Source organism: Eptatretus burgeri, chromosome 8 (genome assembly GCF_056783735.1).
Source record: "Eptatretus burgeri isolate ZD-2024b chromosome 8, Ebu_testis_v1, whole genome shotgun sequence".
Taxonomy (NCBI): domain Eukaryota; kingdom Metazoa; phylum Chordata; class Myxini; order Myxiniformes; family Myxinidae; genus Eptatretus; species Eptatretus burgeri.
Window position 1 is genome coordinate 88989444 of NC_140968.1, and position 17963 is coordinate 89007406.

Consider the following 17963-nt stretch of genomic DNA (forward strand, 5'->3'; position numbering starts at 1 on the left):
ACGGGTTTGTTGTCAAGGGCAAACGGCTCTTTTCAGATACAACTGTGGCAAATAACCAAATGACATTAAAATGAATATCTTGAGAAAGGGTTGTTGTAATAATTAAAGTTTACTGCAATGATGTGTTAAAAACCAGCGTGGTTTCTGGCACCAATGTGACCGCAAACCACGCTACCCATCCATCAGAAATGTACAAGTCCCCTGCAGGCTGTTTAATTATATATCATTCCACAAAATCGTCCATACCATTACAAGTTCCTACTGAACAATGTCAGGGGTGTATTCAGTTACCAAGTTTCTTGGAGAGCACTCAAGCAAGCACTCCATTTGAAAGCGTTGATAAGGAATGGCTGGCTCGGCAAGCGTTAGCTGGCTGTTTGGTAACTGAACACACTCCTGCTGTTAGTACGAGTAAGAGAAAACCTAAATGTTTCACGGCCGAACTCAAAATGAAAGTTGACGAAAAAGTGGGCCAATTTTCGGAGAGGATGAGTGTGATGACCATGTGGATTGTGATGGACACATAATTGCTTCAGCTGTTTCACAGAAGATGAAGACTTTGTGGGTTCTATGTAAGATGATTTACCGGTAACTTAAATAGCTTTGGAATTAGATTCAGTACCTATACAAATTCGACACCACTTTCAAAATTTTCACCTTTTGTTGCCTCGTAGCCTGGAATTAAATTGCATTAAAACAGACTTTTTCCAGCTTTATTTCCACATCGAACCCACAACATCCAAATGAAAAATGAATTCCACAAATTCCATAAAATTAATGAAATAAAGTAAAAACTAGAATATCTTGATTGGATAAGTGTCAAAACCCCCCTTATAATAGCAATTGTAAACTCGGGGGTGAGCACTCGAGAGAGTGAAAAACCTCCGCCGCCAATACTGCTGGGTCACTTAAGTGAACCTGATATCCTATTCATTGTAGGTCAAAATGGATCAGACTCTACTGAACCACGATGGAATAAACTAAACTAGATTGAAGCGCATGTATAAATGCCAAAAAAAATAAAAAAAATAAAAAAAAAAAAATCGAAATTTTTTTGAAAAAAAGGTTGCAAAATTTCTGGGTTTTTTTCTCTAACAAAATTTTTTGGGGGGTTGGAAGTCACTTAAAACATGTAGAAATGCAAAAACAAAAATTCAAATATTTTTCAAATAAATTCTAAATTTTTTGAAAAAAAAGTTGCAAAATTATTTTTTTTTTCTCTTAATTTATTTTTTTTGGGGGGGGGGTTGGAAATCACTTAAAACATGGAGAAATGCAAAAACAAATATTCAAATATTTTTCCAAAATGGCCACCATAGCGGCCATATTGCACTTTGGACCAAGTCCAAAATCTTATGGCATGATCGTTGGACCATACCTAATCCCCCCACCAAGTTTCGTCGAAATCCGTCCAGGAGTTTTTCCGTAATAGTTCACAAACAAACAGACAGGGGTGAAAACAGTAACTATATCCATCTTCGATGGCAGAGGTTAATGAGCTCAGGTGTAACCAATCACCTTCAAAATCAGACACCGTGTAAATTGGCCTCCACCTGTGTTGAATTGTAGTGATTCTGATTATTTCAGAATGAAAACAGCTGTTCCTGTAGGTTTCCTCTGTTGGAGAATGCCAGTCACAGCAAAGACTCAACCATGAGCACCAAGGAGATTTCAAAATACCTCTGGAATAAAGTTGTGGAAAGGCACAAATCAGGGGATGGGTATAAAAATATTTCAAAGACTTTGAATATCCCTTGGATCATAGTCAAGACGATCATTAATAAGTGGAAGGTGTATGGTACCACCAAGACCCTGCCGAGATCAGGCAGTCTGCCAAGCTGGATGACCAAGCAAGGAGTAGACTAATCAGAGAGGCCACCAAGAGGCCAATGGCAACTTTGAAAGAACTACATGCCTTTATGGCAAAGACTGGTCACTGTGTGCATGTGACAACAACATTCCAAGCACTCTACAAGTCTGGCCTTACGGGAGGGTAGCCAGAATGAAGCCATCACCAAAGTCCCTCCCTCATGCCTGACGGTCGCAAACTCTGGATCGGCGCAGACGCTTTGCTGCACTGTAGCCAAGCAGGAGACGACTCGCCAACTATCAAGGAGGGATCGTTCAGCGGAGCATCCCCCCAAAAACTGACTGAGTGTCGTGGTTAGTCAATCGTATAAGGTATTACGAAACCGTTAGCCTCATCTCCTCTTCCTATTGCTCATTATCTCTTCTTCATCGGGGTGTGTTTGTGTGTGTGTGTGTGTGTGTGTGTGTGTGTGTGTGTGTGTGTGTGTGTGTGTGTGTGTGTGTGTGTGTGTGTGTGTGTGTGTGTGTGTGTGTGTGTGTGTGCACGCGCGCCTGTCCTCGCTTAAGTTAACATTTCAGAAGAATTATATCGGGATAGGTCTGCTCTGTGCCTGCTTTTGCAAGTTGCTTGTTTTTATTGTCCCACCTCACATTTCTTGCTATCCCTTCTTTAAAAACAACAATAAATCGACTCACTGTGACACATATCTTTCGTCACCTGCCTGTAATAAATCCTTATGGAGAAATGTTCCCAGCTCGTTTTTGTCTTTTCTTTCATTGATCCAGCATGGTCTGTATCCGAGCCTAGCCTTTATTCCCAACGATCCGTTCCTTTTAGCCGGTACGTTCCGAGGCAGTGTCGCTCGGCTGTATCTGATCAGGTAAGTTGATCCGGTTCGGACAAGGCGTATCGAGGGCGTGTCCCCCGGTAAATGGATCACGTGATTATTTTTAGGTAACCGGTATTAGACTGAGGACCCTAAGGCACGTGGTTGAGTTATTGGCATTCACAGTCGGTTAGCAATCAGCCGTGTCACTTAGTTATCCGTGTGCGATGGATGGCAATTCCGGGTAGTCCGGTGGGAACCCGAGATAACTTCCACCCCCCCCCCCCCAATGGTCTTCTCACCCTATCCCCGGCCGCAACAATATTATAGTTTCGTATTTTTAATTACCGTATTTTCCAGTGTATAAACAGCACGTTTTTATTGGTAACAAAGGTAAAAGTTGGGGGTGTGGTTAATACACAGGTATAGAAAAAAAATAAATTCAGTCTTAAAAACGATCAATGCTGAATTTCAATTATATTCCAAACGAACACTTTTGTAGCAGTTGGAACTGCTGGTAAGCTCAATTCCGGCATTAAAATTTTGAAAATAGGTTCAGTTTAAGAGTTTGAATCCTTTTTCTTCCTTTTTCTCGTCACAAAAAAATCCTCTTAATGATATTAAAAAATAAGAAATAAAAATAAAAACTTCTTGGTAGCCTCTCCTCTCTCCATCATCTTGAAAATAAGAATAAGACTGTTAGACGAAATTAAGCGGACATGGGAGTAAGCATGTTGATATCTCCGTCACTTTGTTCCGTACAAAGTTAATGTACAAACGTATTTCTATCTCGAAAAGAAAATAAAATGAACAAAATATTCATTTCCTCGCAAATACAACCCACCACCTCACTAACGGGAACAATAAGGGGGGGGGGATAAAGAGGGAGGGAGAGAGAGAGAGGAGGAGGCAGGGAGGACGAAGAAGGTGGAGCTCGGGGGGAGGTGGGGAGAGCGGCGTCACCACACCAGATGTTGCTATTCATTGCGGGAGGGAGGGTGTGAAAGAGGGTGCGGGAGAGGGACACACACACACACACACACACACACACACACACACACACACACACACCCTTTGAGGGTGAAAAACGGATGCAGTTAACACACGGCCACGGTTTATACGGAATTATCTGAAATTTGTAGAATTTGCTTTTCACTTGGAAGTTGTGGGTTACGATCTGTAAATAAAGGTGGAAAAAGTCTGATTTAATTCCAGACTATAAGGCAGCAAGAGGTGAAAGTTTAGAAAGGGGGTGTAGACTTTCCATCAGCACTGTATAGCCTAGACTGTGTGTCCATAAAGCATGCCCAAGAACTGTCATTAAAGATACATTACAATTAAACACATACACAAACAAGAGGGGGAGCACTCGGTGGAGTGCAAAACCTCCGCCGCCAATACTGCTGGGTCACTCAAGTGAACCTTATATCTTATTCATTAAATATGACGTCAACAGTGCTGACAGAGTTATAGTTGTTTTCTCCAACATTTTTTTTTTGGGGGGGGGGGGTTGGAAATCACTTAAAACATGTAGAAACAAAGCTGTTCGCGTCATAGCGGCCATAATGGATTTTGGACCGAGTCCAAAATCTAATGGCATGGTCCTTGGACCATACCTCAACCCCCACCAAGTTTCGTCGAAATCCGTCGAGGAGTTTTTCCGCAATATTGTTCACAAACAAACAAACAAACAGAAAGGGGTGAAAAAAGCAACCTCCGATCTTCGAGGGCGGAGGTTAAAAAAATACCCCCGAGCGGGAATGCCGGTCATCTCTGCCAGAGGTCGAAAGTAACTCAGTGCCAGACTGGAATAGGGGCAGTTCATAAAGTACGTACGCTCCACTTCCGGGTTTCAAAACCACCCACCCCCCTCTGTATGCAGGCGAGTGACCACCCACCCACCCCCATATGCGTCTCATATCACATCACAATACTTGAAGATTACAACGAACTGTAGATTTATCTCAAATGCATCAGTAATTATTTACTACGGTAATACAGTAATATGGAACAATTATTGACGTCCACGGATTCAACATCACGTCGAAAATGTTCCTGTGAAAGGGGATATTTTTCCCCCTCGCGATGACGACAGGCTTACCTTCATCTTCTGAAACGCTTTCATGTAGTCCGACACCACTTTCATAAAGTATGTATGCAGCCATCATATCACCCCTGTACGCAGCTCGTACGCAGCCCGTACGCGGGCTTTAAACCACCTACCCCCCTCTGTATGCAGCTGTCGTACCACCCACCCACCCCTGTACGCAGCTCGTACGCGGGCTTTAAACCACCCACCCCCCTCATCCATCGCTAATCGCTTGCAAAGCCAGCAGTTCCTTATGAACCAATGTTTGTAAGTCATGACGATGCAGTCCCGAGCGGTGTAATTTACCTTTTTCTTTTAATATCACAGCACGTCATTTATGAAAATAAAAGTACAAATTGACATTCAAGACAATGTTAATGTCATAAATGAAAGTAAGTGTGCATATAAACTTGTGTTCCATTGTTTTAGGTAAATCTGACAAAAGCTTAAAATGTAATATTTGTCTCGGAGAGTTCCGGTTCTTAAGTTAATACTTTTTGTATGTACTTTATGAACGGCCCAGACGGGGAATCAGTGAAGTTTGAAGGGCTATAAAATTGGAACGAGAGCAAATTTCAAAAAAATGGCTCGTGTTCTTCCAGATAACAGTCCGTATTATCTGATTCACGAATAACATTTGATCTCTCTTGATAAATGAGGGAGGAGATACGATTTGAAATCGACGATTTTCGCAACTTTGACAGCCTCGTGACGTTGACCTCGACCTTGGACGACCTTAAAAGTTATATCGTTGTGCATGTCTCATCGATCTCTATCCATTCCACTATTGGTTATTTGTCTCCACTCGGTTTGATTGTGGACGGACGGACGTACGTACGGACGAACGGACGGACAGACTTTGAGACTTATTATTAGGTCATCTCTATTGAGATGATAGAGATGACCTAAAAAAGCCAGCGTCCTACGATGTATGCCAGCGTGCTCTTAACATATACAAACTTACCCATAACGTATTCGACGTGTGCCAGCGTTTTAGCCAAATTTTGCATACGTCAGCATACGCTGGCTAAATCGTCAAGGTGTGACAGTGCCTCAAGCGAAGAATCTGCTGCTTGCCGGTCTGAGGGATGACAGATGGTACAGCAGAGGGTGGAGTCATCAGCAAAGAGATAAAGAGGATTTTCCAGAGTCGTTGATGAAAACCAGAAAAAGAACAGGGCCCAGAAAGCTGCCTTGGGGAACTTCAGACTTCACATGGAGAGGAGATGAAAGGATTCAATTGAGTGCCACATGTTGGTTATAAGAGTTGAGGAAGTGTAACAATGTAGCCACTTCTGGAGTTGACCTTGGATGCCATTTTGTTCAAACTTGGCACAAGCACAGTCTGTACTGGATGACGTACACATGCACCTCACTTTGTGTTGTGATCTGATGAAAAATGGTCGACTGGTAGACTGGTGGCCATTTTAGTTGGAAAATAACCCAGAATTGAACACGTCCTCAACCATTTCTCAGACATGCATTTTTACAGCGTGTGCTGCATACAATTGCACCGAGTGTGAAATGTCCCCGGTGTCGACCACGTCTGCGGTGTCCCCCCCCCCACGACGTGGCTCAAGACAGCCAATGACAGCCGTCCGGGAGATGGAAATGGCGTAACCATTTCCTAGACCCGAGGTCGGCAACCTGCGGCCCGCGGGCCAAATGCGGCCCACGGCACCTTGTCCGGATTTCCATTAGGTGCGGCCCGTGAAACATTTTTCTCAGCCGACGGCAAATTTAACATATGTGGACATATGATTCTTCCACATATATCACAGTCTCTGTACGTCACAATAAATTATTTTCGCATCTCGTCCACTTAACTTGGTCTAAAATATTTTTTCGTTGTTGTTTCAGATGGCTGAAGGTCTTCAGGTTCAATTTACAATTACATTTATTATCATTGATTTTAGGTGTGTTTGTTATTTTTTCGGGTTGGGAGGGGGGTGCGGCCCGCGAGGTGGCCCGAACGTGGCCCAGTGGCCCGCGGCCTGGTTTAGGTTGCTGACGCCTGTCCTAGACGTAACCTTGACGGAAATGGTGACAATTGACGGAAATACCCGAGTATTTCAATGGAAATTTGTGAAACTAACGTGTTATATATGTGAAAACCATTGAATTTATTGTTTGACGGAAAAAAAACCAAGAAACGCGCCCCTCTCATGTACGAACGAATGAAAGACGTCCTTTCCGCGCACCATCGCATTTCGAGCCGAACGCTGAAAGCTAAGTTCTTCTTATGCTGTCATTCTTTTGCGGCCTCCTGCCACACTGAACCGAACTATTTCATTCCTTCTGTTATATATAAAGGTGCTTATCACAACAATAAGATTTTTGCATTTCAAATATTGAGTACACTTTTGAATTGTTTTTCAACTGAAAAAGAATAAATTGCATATTTTAACATTATTGTACTCATTTGCTTCACCACACGCGCTGTATTGAAGGATTTCACTTGTTTTTTTTGTATACCTTGTCGAGGCTCGTATGAGAGCTTACACACAACGCACAGAACGGCGCGTATATGACAAGAGGGGCGGGAGTGGGAAGCACAAAACAGTGGAGAACAGAGACAGGAGATCTGTGGAAGGGAGAGGGATGGGGTGGGCAACACGGACAAAACAGTGAGGAACCGAGACAGGAGGTCTGTGGAAGGGAGAGCGATGGGGCGGGGAACATGGCGTATACAAGATGGGAATCACAGGGACTTTCATGAAGGAAAGCAGGGAATTTGAAGGAGGTGGGTTTGGAGTGGATTGATGGGGGTATAAAAGATCGAGGATTTGGATGGGGGACGATCAGAGGTGGTGGTAAACAGCCGTTTTGATGGCCTGGAGGGAAGAATGGGATTGAACAGAGTGACGGAGTTTATTACAAAGGCGGGGAAGAGGAATGAAAGAGTGAAGGTGAGCAGTCATTTGTGATTTTGGAAATTATACCAGAAAGGGGTTGTTGGCGGACCTTGAGCGCCCTGCGTAACTATGGTGGAGACAAATCGCAGTCACAGCGGGGGGGGGGGGGCGAGACCGGAGAGGTGGTGGTCCAAGACAGAGAGATCACCGACCTACCGGCGTTGAGAGAGTGAGAGCCCCAAAGACTCAGTTTCATCACAGGAGATGCCAATGATCTGAAATGCCTTCGTTTCCACAGCGTGAAGCTGAGAAAGGAGGGAGGCAGGAGCACCAACCCAGAGGGGAGAGCAGTACTCCATCAGGCCGCGGACGAAAGGTTTGCTTGTGGTCAGGAGCTCAGGTGGGCCGAGGAAGGACTTGCATGATGGAGGATTCCCAGTCGATGACTGGCTTTGGAGGCCAGGTTGTAAATGTGGCTTTCCCAGGAAAGATCATGGCAGATAATGAGACCCATAAGATTGAAAGAAAGGACTTCTTCCAGAGGATTGCTGAGGAAGTGGATGGAGGGGGTTCCAAACGGTCCTTTCGGAGAGACATAGTGAGAGTGTGAGATTTGTCGGGATTGAAAGTTATGTTCCACGTGTTGGACCAGTTGCTGATTTTACCCAGATCTGCAGTAAGCGAAGAAGCTGCTGCTTGCCGGTCTGAGGGTTGACAAATGGTACAGCAGAGGATGGAGTCATCAGCAAAGAGATAGAGGATTTTCTAGAGTCGGCGAGTTCGTTGACGAAAACCCGAAAAAGAACAGGCCCAGAAAGCTGCCTTGGGGAACTTCAGACTTGACATGGAGAGGAGATGAAAGGATTCCATTGAGTGCCACATGTTGGTTATGAGAGTTGAGAAAGTGTTACAATGTAGCCACTTCTGGAGTTGACCTTGGATGCCAGATGTAGAGAGTTTGAAGAGCAAGACTGCATGCCAGACTGTATCAAAAGCACGTAAAAAAGTCCAGAGAGCTGACCCTGATGTCATGTCTGACATTAAGAGCCTCGATTCATTGTTTGATGAGTAGTCGTACCACATCCAAGGTTGAGTGACGTGGTCTGAAACCATATTAGTGATTTGACATGAAGTTTTTTGAAAAATGTAAGAATTTCCTCTAATCTGCGATGACGGATTCCCGGACTTTGTTGATAATTGGAAGTAAACTGATCAGGCTGGAGTAAAGTTGATCAGTTTTTGCACCTTCTTTCCTGCACCACCGAGGGTGAAGGAGGTTATGTTTTCACCCCTTTCTGTGTGTTTGTCTGTCTGTCTGCAGGACATCTCAAAAAGTTGTGGATGGATTCGGATGTAATTTTGAGGACACAAGGACAAACTGATTCGATTTTGGTGAAGATCCAAATCTGATCTGGATACGAGAATTATTTAATTATTTAAGTTTTTCTTCACCATTGAGAGATAGTGCCAAAAACGATATGTAGCAAGATATTTCAAAAAGGCATTGGGCCCAATATGTTCTCGAAGATGAGATATTCAGTTGCGGAGGTTTGCGCTGCACTGAGTGCCTCTTCTTGTGATGTAATACAGTGATTTCTTCACTTCAGATGGTGTTTAAAATGTCTTTTCCTTCGCATGACAGTAAAGTGAGGATTTTTTCTTTTTTACTTTAAAGGTGCTGAAAGTGTGTTTCCCTTCTTTTTGGCGGCATGAAATGAAAATACTTTTTTTCTTCAAATTGTATTATAGAATAAAGATGGGGGTGATAATTCCATTGCCGAACCCGGATACCGATGTTGAAAGGAATCAAGGTCATGTCATGGTCTACAACCATGTTAAATTTGACGTCAATCGGATAAGGTGTTGTCTAGTTACAACCTGGAAACCAAAATGTTGACTGATGGACGGATGGACGGATGTACAGAAGTAAAGATAGACTTGCACATCCATTTGATCAATGGTCTGGTTGGATGCACGCAATAATACTCGACATAACCCGATGTTCATCGGGTGAACCAACTTGTCATTATATATTTCCATGTGGTACTCTACCCTCGGTGGTCACAGACAATTCAGGAAATCCAATTTCACTGATACATGATATTTTTTTATACTTGTCATGCAGAAGCTTCAAAGTTTTTCGGAGCGGCTCTTTAAAGGATTGCTCAACCTCATTCCTTCCTTAAAGGTATGATGTTATGGTTTCCACTCAGTACATTTTTTGATAATATTGGGGTAAAAGTTTTATACACAATATATGTTGTGGTGGACGTCACCTCTGGATTACTCCGAAAGCACAGCTTGTCTTTAAGAAACCACGGACACAATTTACAACTCTCAACCTCTCTATCTCTCCCTCTCCACCTCTCTTTCTCTCTCTCGCTCCCCCCTCACACTTTAGTGTCCGTCAGCGAAGCGAAGGGTATATTTGCGAGTTATATAATAAAAATTGTTGGGTGTGATGTTGCATTCACCCATTTATACACCGCTTGAAATGTAAATCTCGAAACTATACTTTATATCAAATGCAAAATTATTAATACTGTTACGTTTGAGGGGGGGGTATGCATTCAAAGGGTAATTAGGATGTTTAATTAGGTATGCCATGCTGTTCGAGTTTACCAGGATCTCGAGGTAATAAGTAGCAATTCAGTGGTGATAAGTTGTCTAGTAAATGTTCATTTCTTCAAGGGGGGAAATGATAATTGTCACGTAATTAGAAAGGGACACGGGATAGGGTAAGTGTGTCTGCGTAAACCCCTTTTGGTATTCTCTGGAGACTGGCCGTGACGTCACAGGACAGTGCAGCGGATGGCTCCGCCCCGTGATCACGATTGGCAGAAGGCGACGGCGGTGGGCCAATAAACGGCTCGATTGGAAGTGATGAGGACAGGAGGATAAAAAGGTTCTGTTCGGGGTCGAAAAGGAAGAGGAAGAAGATTACAACCAAAAGATCGTGTTTTTTTGGTGGGGAGGCTGTTGCGCGGAGAGCATCCTTGTTGTTGTGCCGATTCGATCGTGTTCTTGATCGTGTCTTGGAGCCTTGCTGAGCCTCGTGCCTCACCTTGGTTGGCTCTGGGGTTCTGCTGACTCGGAGTACGGGGTCGAACGGCGGGCGGACCTGCCTCCCTCTCCTGCTCGCAACTTGGCGCCAGAACTGGTTCCCTGGCGGCTGTGAGCGGACTTGGGCCAAGACCAGGAGGTCGACAGCACCACGGTTTCTCCTGCCCCCCTGACGAGAGCAAGGCCAGCTCGTCCGACGCCGATCCAGGGACAGTTGCGTCCACACCACGGTCCAGCCTGACCACCAGAAATAGCTACGTTTTGTGTGCGTGTGTGTGTGTGTGTGTGTGTGTGTGTGTGTGTGTGTGTGTGTGTGTGTGTGTGTGTGTGTGTGTGTGTGTGTGTGTGTGTGTGTGTGTGTGCTTGGCGCCTTAGAGGGATTGAGAACTGTATATTCATTGGAATTGTCTGTGTTTTTCCCCACGCCCGATCCCACACCATCCCCTCGAATCGCCCCGGATCCCTCTTCTTGCCGAGTCTTGTTATTTCTGGTAATAATAAAAACAAATAAACATCATCAACTCAGTGAAAAGTGACTCGTGCCACCTTCCTCGTCCCGTTTGCGGTAGAGCGATTAGAACCGCCATGTTTGGGTTATAAATAAATAAACCGCCTCCATCGTTTCGGCTCATTCTACGTTGGCGGGACTGTTCAAGTCCCGTGGACATCACAATACGTTAATTTTTCAGGAATTTGAGGCAGGCGATTTTACCCCTTAATTTTACACACAATGTATTGATTGTAGACGGTTGGAAGTCGATTTTAGTTGCGTGGAAAATAATACAGTAAACCACATCACTGAACTGCAGAAAGACCAGAGAGATGAGGTGTGAATTATGTCGCCACCAAGCGCCATCTTGGTACGCCCTCTCAGGGTCGCAGATATATTTTAACTCGTGTTATAAATTCTCGGTGGATATTGAATGTTAATTTTATGTTGAAAATCAAAGTCGATGTGAACACTTTCTCACATAAAAATAACGCAACGTGGGCCGCAGTGAATCATTCACTGGACCGAGCAACATGGCGGCGTGAACACAGAGAAGGCGATCAGCGAAGGCGACACAAAGGTGTTTGCAACGTGAACACAGAGTAGGGAATCAGCAAAGGCGACACAAAGGTGTTTGCAACGTGAACAGCCATAACCCTTCCAGTCTGAAATACAGTTCCAGGAACCATGATCACAGAAATCGCTGTGTTGAAAGTGAAGATTCCAATGTTTCAGAAAAGGGTTCTCAGCCACAAATGTGCATTAAAACTACTTAGAATCATTTTTGTTCAGAAAATAATTTTTGACGATGTGAACACGTAATTTTTGCTAATTTTACATATAAATCCTGTTGCAAATCTCAGGGTGCGATATGTGAGGGGAGGTCCAAACGATCTGCCACACTCTTCATCTTCGGTCGTTTTGGGTCGTGGCAACACGTTTTATTCCCCGCACAGATCACCCCCCCCCCACCAAAAAAAATTATGTGTCGTGTTAAGAGGGGGTAGAGGATTTAACAAAATTGTCCGAAATTTTGGTACGTAATATGTGGATGTCGATAGACATTGTTGCGAGATGTGGCGATGGACTGAGCTGAACTGAGAAGGGGAGCTCCAATGTCAGTTAACCATGGTAACGTGATTTTAAAACCATCGAATCAAACCGGAACCGTTTTCCCCTGAACAAACATTTCTCCGTTTTCACCTCGTGATTACGAGATTTGTCATGGGGTAATAAAAGAGGACTAAATGTGCGAGATTACTTTATCCTTCGACATTGACATCAGAAGACTCTGCATGCGCACATTCCGTTTGCTCATCTCGACTCTGGTGAGGTGAAAAAAAAACTTCAAGATGGATCCAGACAGTCTTTTTGTTTCTGTTTCACGCCTCTTCATTTTGTCGCGTTTGCAAGTACCACTTTCGTGGTGCCGAATATATCCGTCGGCCATAGTCAAGAATAAAAAACGACAAATAAGAGCAAAACGAAGAACTGCAAGCGTCAGGATGCTCGATAACTCACAAGAAAGTAAGAGGGTGCCAGTATGTTCATACTCAGCGCGAACGTTACTCCACCCATCAGCCAGACAATAGCGGCGACGCCTGTGATTGGCTGATTGTGATGTGATCACATGGTTCCCACGCTCGCTGTCGACGATCACTGTCCGGCAGCGTGCCAGCTGCCTTCGCTTACGGTGTGGTCAGCCTTCCTGCACATGTCAAGTCACATAATTAAGACTGGAAGAGACAAGAAAGAAAGAAAAAAAAAAAAAACGGCGTCGGATATTTTCGTAGGCCAAGGCCCGGGCCTCACGGGCGTTGTCGTTAATCCGGCCCTGACCACTTGTATATGCCGAAGGGAGAATGATGAGGCGATCAATTAGGCAGGTAAAAGCAGATGTTGGGAGAGGGGGTATTACGAAACGATTTACAGCGAACCGCGGATTAACATAACGTTAAGGACGGACACGACGGCCCTTTCAAACTCGAAAGGAAGCCGGGAGGACGCGCGATGACGTCAACGCGCACACGCAAAAGCGTTACGTAACTCAACGTGTAGTCACGTGACGAGCCGTGATGCAGCGGACGAAATATTTTTATACAATCTTAAAACGTCTATTTTGCCCCGGAATTCTTTCAGAAACCTGTAAAGCGTGTTCTAAAACCTTCAGAAATGTAAACATTAATCTCCCAAACGCCAACAGTAAGCATTCCCTCGAGGAGACAATTCTCGGCTTTCTCCCGTGTCTGCCAGAATCCGCGGCATCCCCGGCATCCACAACCACCCCACGCACTCGATGCATTTTCCTCATTAAACGTGAATTTCACGTCGAATTCGCTTTATTTCAGTGTCGATCAACATTCTGCAACATGAAAGATGGAAACATAATTGAATTTGAAGTGAAGACAGAATTGAAACGGACGCGAGGACGAGACACGACACCCAACCAAAGTCTCATAAAACATCCGATTTTTCCGGAATTTCGACAACCGAGTGTTCGGCAAACTTCGCCATTACCAAAAGTGAAAACAGAATTGCGATTCAAGTTAAAACGGACTCGTAACGTCGAACGAAGCAAAATTTTCAATTCTCCACAGGAATTCACGCAATTATTTAATTATTTTTTATGAAAGACAGAAAATACGATTTCAAAGCCATCCACCAACAATCTTTGCATAATCCGACGGCTTAGCAAGTCAGGCATGTGATGATAACCTTTATTGGGATGAAAAATGACTTTTAAACATCCTCTTTATCGAAAACGCGCCGCGGCCTACAACTAGGCAAGGCGCCGTCGGCCATGCACGTCGTGCGCCCTTCGCTTTAAACACTCATATTTGCACAAATCTAACACCAAATCCCAGCAAACCTACCTTATCGGGGCCCGCCGTTTACCCGCGCGTCGGTGAATCTCATCACTTCGACATTCAGAGCACTGGGCAGAAATCACATCGCCGGCCATCGCGATGCTTTGTTTTAATTTTAAAACAGTCGGAATCTCCTTGTCCGCACCGGTTCTCAGGCGACTATTGGTCGCCGGCCGAGGCGCGCGCGCCTACCCGAGCCTCGCACCATCAAACCTTTGCCCGACGACCGAGGCTCGGAAGCGGGCGTGGGACGCGGCGGGTCCGGGCAGACCCCGCGCGCCGCAGCCGGAGCGCTTCACGGGGAGGCAACGGCTCACGTTCGCAACAGAGTCCCTCACGCTCCGGGACCGCCGCCGGGCTGATCCGGCCCAGGACGCCCGACGCCGACGCCCTGCGAGAGGGCACGGGCCCGCCGGCGCAAAGGCGGGGATCGATGGCGCGCGTCGACACGCGACCGCGCCCGGGGCCTCGACGAGACTGGCCGAAGCGTCTCGCCCGCCCCCCGCCGAGACGCTCCCCCCTCCCCTGCCGCACGTTCGACCCCCGACGGGACGCGTGGACGACGGGCGTTGCGGCCAAGCTCCCGCCGCGACCCCCCTTCACCCCCACTCAGGAGGGGGGAGGGGAAGATAGCGACGGAAACGCGACCGCAGAACGCGGGTCGCCGCACGCCACACGGAGCGCTCGACAACGGAGGAGGAAAGACGCCCGAGCGGGGGCTGGGGCGGGACGGCCCCGAACGGCACCCCGCACACACCGCCCCGGACGGCAGGAGCGAACGGCGCGGCTGAACACACCGCCCACGCCGGCGGTAGAACCCGACGCCACGCCACGTGGCGCCGGCGGACCGGGCGACGGGCCGGGAGCCCCGGGAAACGGAGGCTCGCCCAACCGCGAGCACGTTCCCGTAGACCGCTTCGCACCCCGGCTCGACCGACCCAGCCCTCAGAGCCAATCTTTGTCCCGAAGTTACGGATCCGGCTTGCCAACTTACCTTGCCCACATTGTTCCATCGCAAACATGCCCGCGAGAAACTTTCATTTGTTTGGACCAGCTCTATATCTCTCTCTCTCTCTATATCTATATCTATATATATGTATATATATATATATATATATATATATATATATATATATATATATATATATATATATATATATATATATATATATATATATATATATATATATATATATATATATCTCTCTTTCTCTCTTTCTCTCTTTCTCTCTTTCTCTCTTTCTCTCTTTCTCTCTTTCTCTCTTTCTCTCTCTCTCCCTCCCCCCCCTCACACTTTCGTGTCCCTGTCAGCGAAGCGAAGAATTTATTTGCGAGTTAAATCATAAAAATTGTTGGGTGTGATGTTGCATTCACTCATTTATACACCACTTGAAATGCAAATCTCGAAACTATACGGTATATCAAACGGAAAATTATTAATACGTTAATTTTTCGGGAATTTGAGGCAGGCGATTTTACCCCTTAATTTTCCACACAATGTATTGACTGCAGGCGGTTGGAAGTCGATTTTAGTTGTGTGGAAAATAATACAGTAAACCAGTCACTGAACTGCAGAAAGACTGGAGAGATTATGAGGTGCGAATTATGTCGCCACCAAGCGCCATCTTGGTACGCTCTCTCGGGGTCGCAGATATATTTTAACTCGTGTAATAAATTCTCGGTGGATATTGAATGTTCATTTTATGTTGAAAATCAAAGTTGATATGAACACTTTCTCACATAAAAATAACGCAACGTGGGCCGCAGTGAATCATTCACTGGACCGAGCAACATGGCGGCGTGAACACAGACAAGGGGATCAGCGATGGCGAAACAAAGGTGTTTGCAATGTGAACAGCAATAACACTTCCAGTCTGAAATACAGTTCAAGGAACCACAAACACAGAATCGCTGTGTTGAAAGTGAAGATTCCAATGTTTCAGAAAAGGGTTCTCAGCCACAAATGTGCATTAAAACGACTTTGAATCATTTTTGTTCAGAAAATAATTTTTGACGAGGTGTACATGTATTTTTTGCTAATTTTAGAAATAAATCCTGTTGCAAATCTCAGGGTGCGATAAGTGAGGGGAGGTCCAAACGATCTGCCACACTCTTCATCTTCGGTCGTTTTGGGTCGTGGCAACATGCTTTATTCCCCGCACAGATCACCCCCCCCCACCCAAAAAAAGAAATAATTATGCGTCGTGTTAGGAGGGTGGAGGATTTCCAAAATTGTCCGAAATTTTGGTACGTAATATGTGGATGTCCAGAGACATTGTTGCGAGATGTGGTGACGGACTGAGCTGAACTGAGAAGAAGGGGGGCTCCAATGTCAGGTAACCATGGTAATGTGATTTTAAAGCCATCGAATCAAACCGGAACCGTTTTCCCCCCGAACAAACATTTCTCCGTTTTCACCTCGTAATTTCAAGATTTCTTCGTCACCGGGGTAATAAAAGAGGACTAAACGTCATCGGAATATGTTGTCATATCAAACAGGATTATTAAATGGGAAATGTGATCATGGAAACGGAGAGATAATGAAAAATAAACCATAAAGAGTGTGCACGGGCCGAGTGTTCCTCATTCTCGATTAGTTAATGAACGAACTTGAAATTAAACATCATTTGGGGATTTAAATTGAACTGAAAATGAAAGGCTCCCTTGAAGATGACGTCACATTTAGGCGTGAAGTTACAGAGTGGTGGGAACTTTATGATCGTGTTACCCACACGTTGTTTCTCGCACTTGAAGCATTTTTACAAGATGGAGAGAACGCGGCTCTTTCTTGGCTTTGTGCTGTCGTGCTTTTTAGTGTGTTGTCTGAGTTACCTGCCAGAACTTCAACAGGTGAGAGTGAATCGGGTGGAAAAATTTACGTGCACGTTTTAAAGTATTTAAATGTAGTTTGTCCACGGATGTTTGATGCTCTGTGAGGGTTTGATTCCATCCAGAGTGAACAAGTAAATTAAATTAATTATTCAGTGGAAACGACTCCGATTTGTCCGTGTCCGTGTCTCTCAAACAGAAGTTGCAGGAATATCCCGAGGACATCTTTGTGTGGGACAAACTCAGGAATGTTCTTCCCTTTCAGGCATGATGGACGATCAAGTATAATACTCCAGAAGTATTTGGTGTGTTGTTGGTTATGAACTCAAATACGGGTTTCAGAGGGTGGAACGGAGCCCTCTCAGGTCTTGAAGTACCAGTGTGTGTGTGCGTGTGAGTGTGCGTGTGCGTGTGCGTCCAAATAATTTTGTCTTATGCAATGTTTTTTGTGTCCACGTCTCAAACACAAGTTACAAGCATATTCAGAGAACATATTGGAGAGGCTCAGAAAAGTTCTTCCTCTTCATGTATAACGTAACACTCCATATCATTTACCATAGTTCCTGTACGAGCAACAGTTGAGAAAAACAACCAGAGAAGGTCATTTATAAGAGGATGTAAAACTCAACAAAAAGTAAAGATAAAGCACAAAACACCTCCCTCACAATCAGGGAGAAGTGGGGAATGGAGACGAGCAGGCCAATCAAGATGAAGATGTGGAAATAATGTTTTATCTCATGAGATAGATAACTCCTCCTTCACTCACTTTGATCACACAACACACAAGCACATTATCTTGACAGAACAAGATTCTCTCTCATGAGATCGAAAACAAATTTCACTCACACGGTTTGAGCTGAGATGATGACTGTGTAAGATGTCATCGATGGAAATCGTTGAAGAAACTCCACATAACCCGATGTTGATCAGGTGACCCACTTTGTCATGGATGTTTCCTTGTGGTACTCCACATTGGGCGGTCACAGACAAACCAGTAAATCCAGATTGACTGACGTACATTTACTCCGAGTCTGTATTCATCCGTTGTGTGAGCGTGTGTTCCATCACTCTCTGGGACCTCACTTACCAAGCAAGATATCTCGCCCTATTAGAACCCATGTTTACAGGAAAATG

General features: G+C 45.0%; 1 protein-coding gene across 4 annotated transcripts in view; it reads right to left on the reverse strand.

Annotated features, from left to right (window-relative positions):
- Positions 1-17963, reverse strand: part of LOC147022231 (uncharacterized) — a 64262-nt gene that overhangs the window by 25738 nt on the left and 20561 nt on the right. The window contains exons 1-2 of one of the 4 annotated variants that reach the window (XR_015061122.1): positions 14007-14468; positions 12655-12841 (exon numbers count right to left, since the gene is read on the reverse strand). The exons of the other annotated variants lie outside the window; for them this stretch is intronic. The gene's annotated coding sequence lies outside the window, so the exon portion shown is untranslated. Of the gene's footprint in view, positions 1-12654; positions 12842-14006; positions 14469-17963 lie in introns of those variants that run through there. 4 annotated transcript variants of the gene reach the window in all.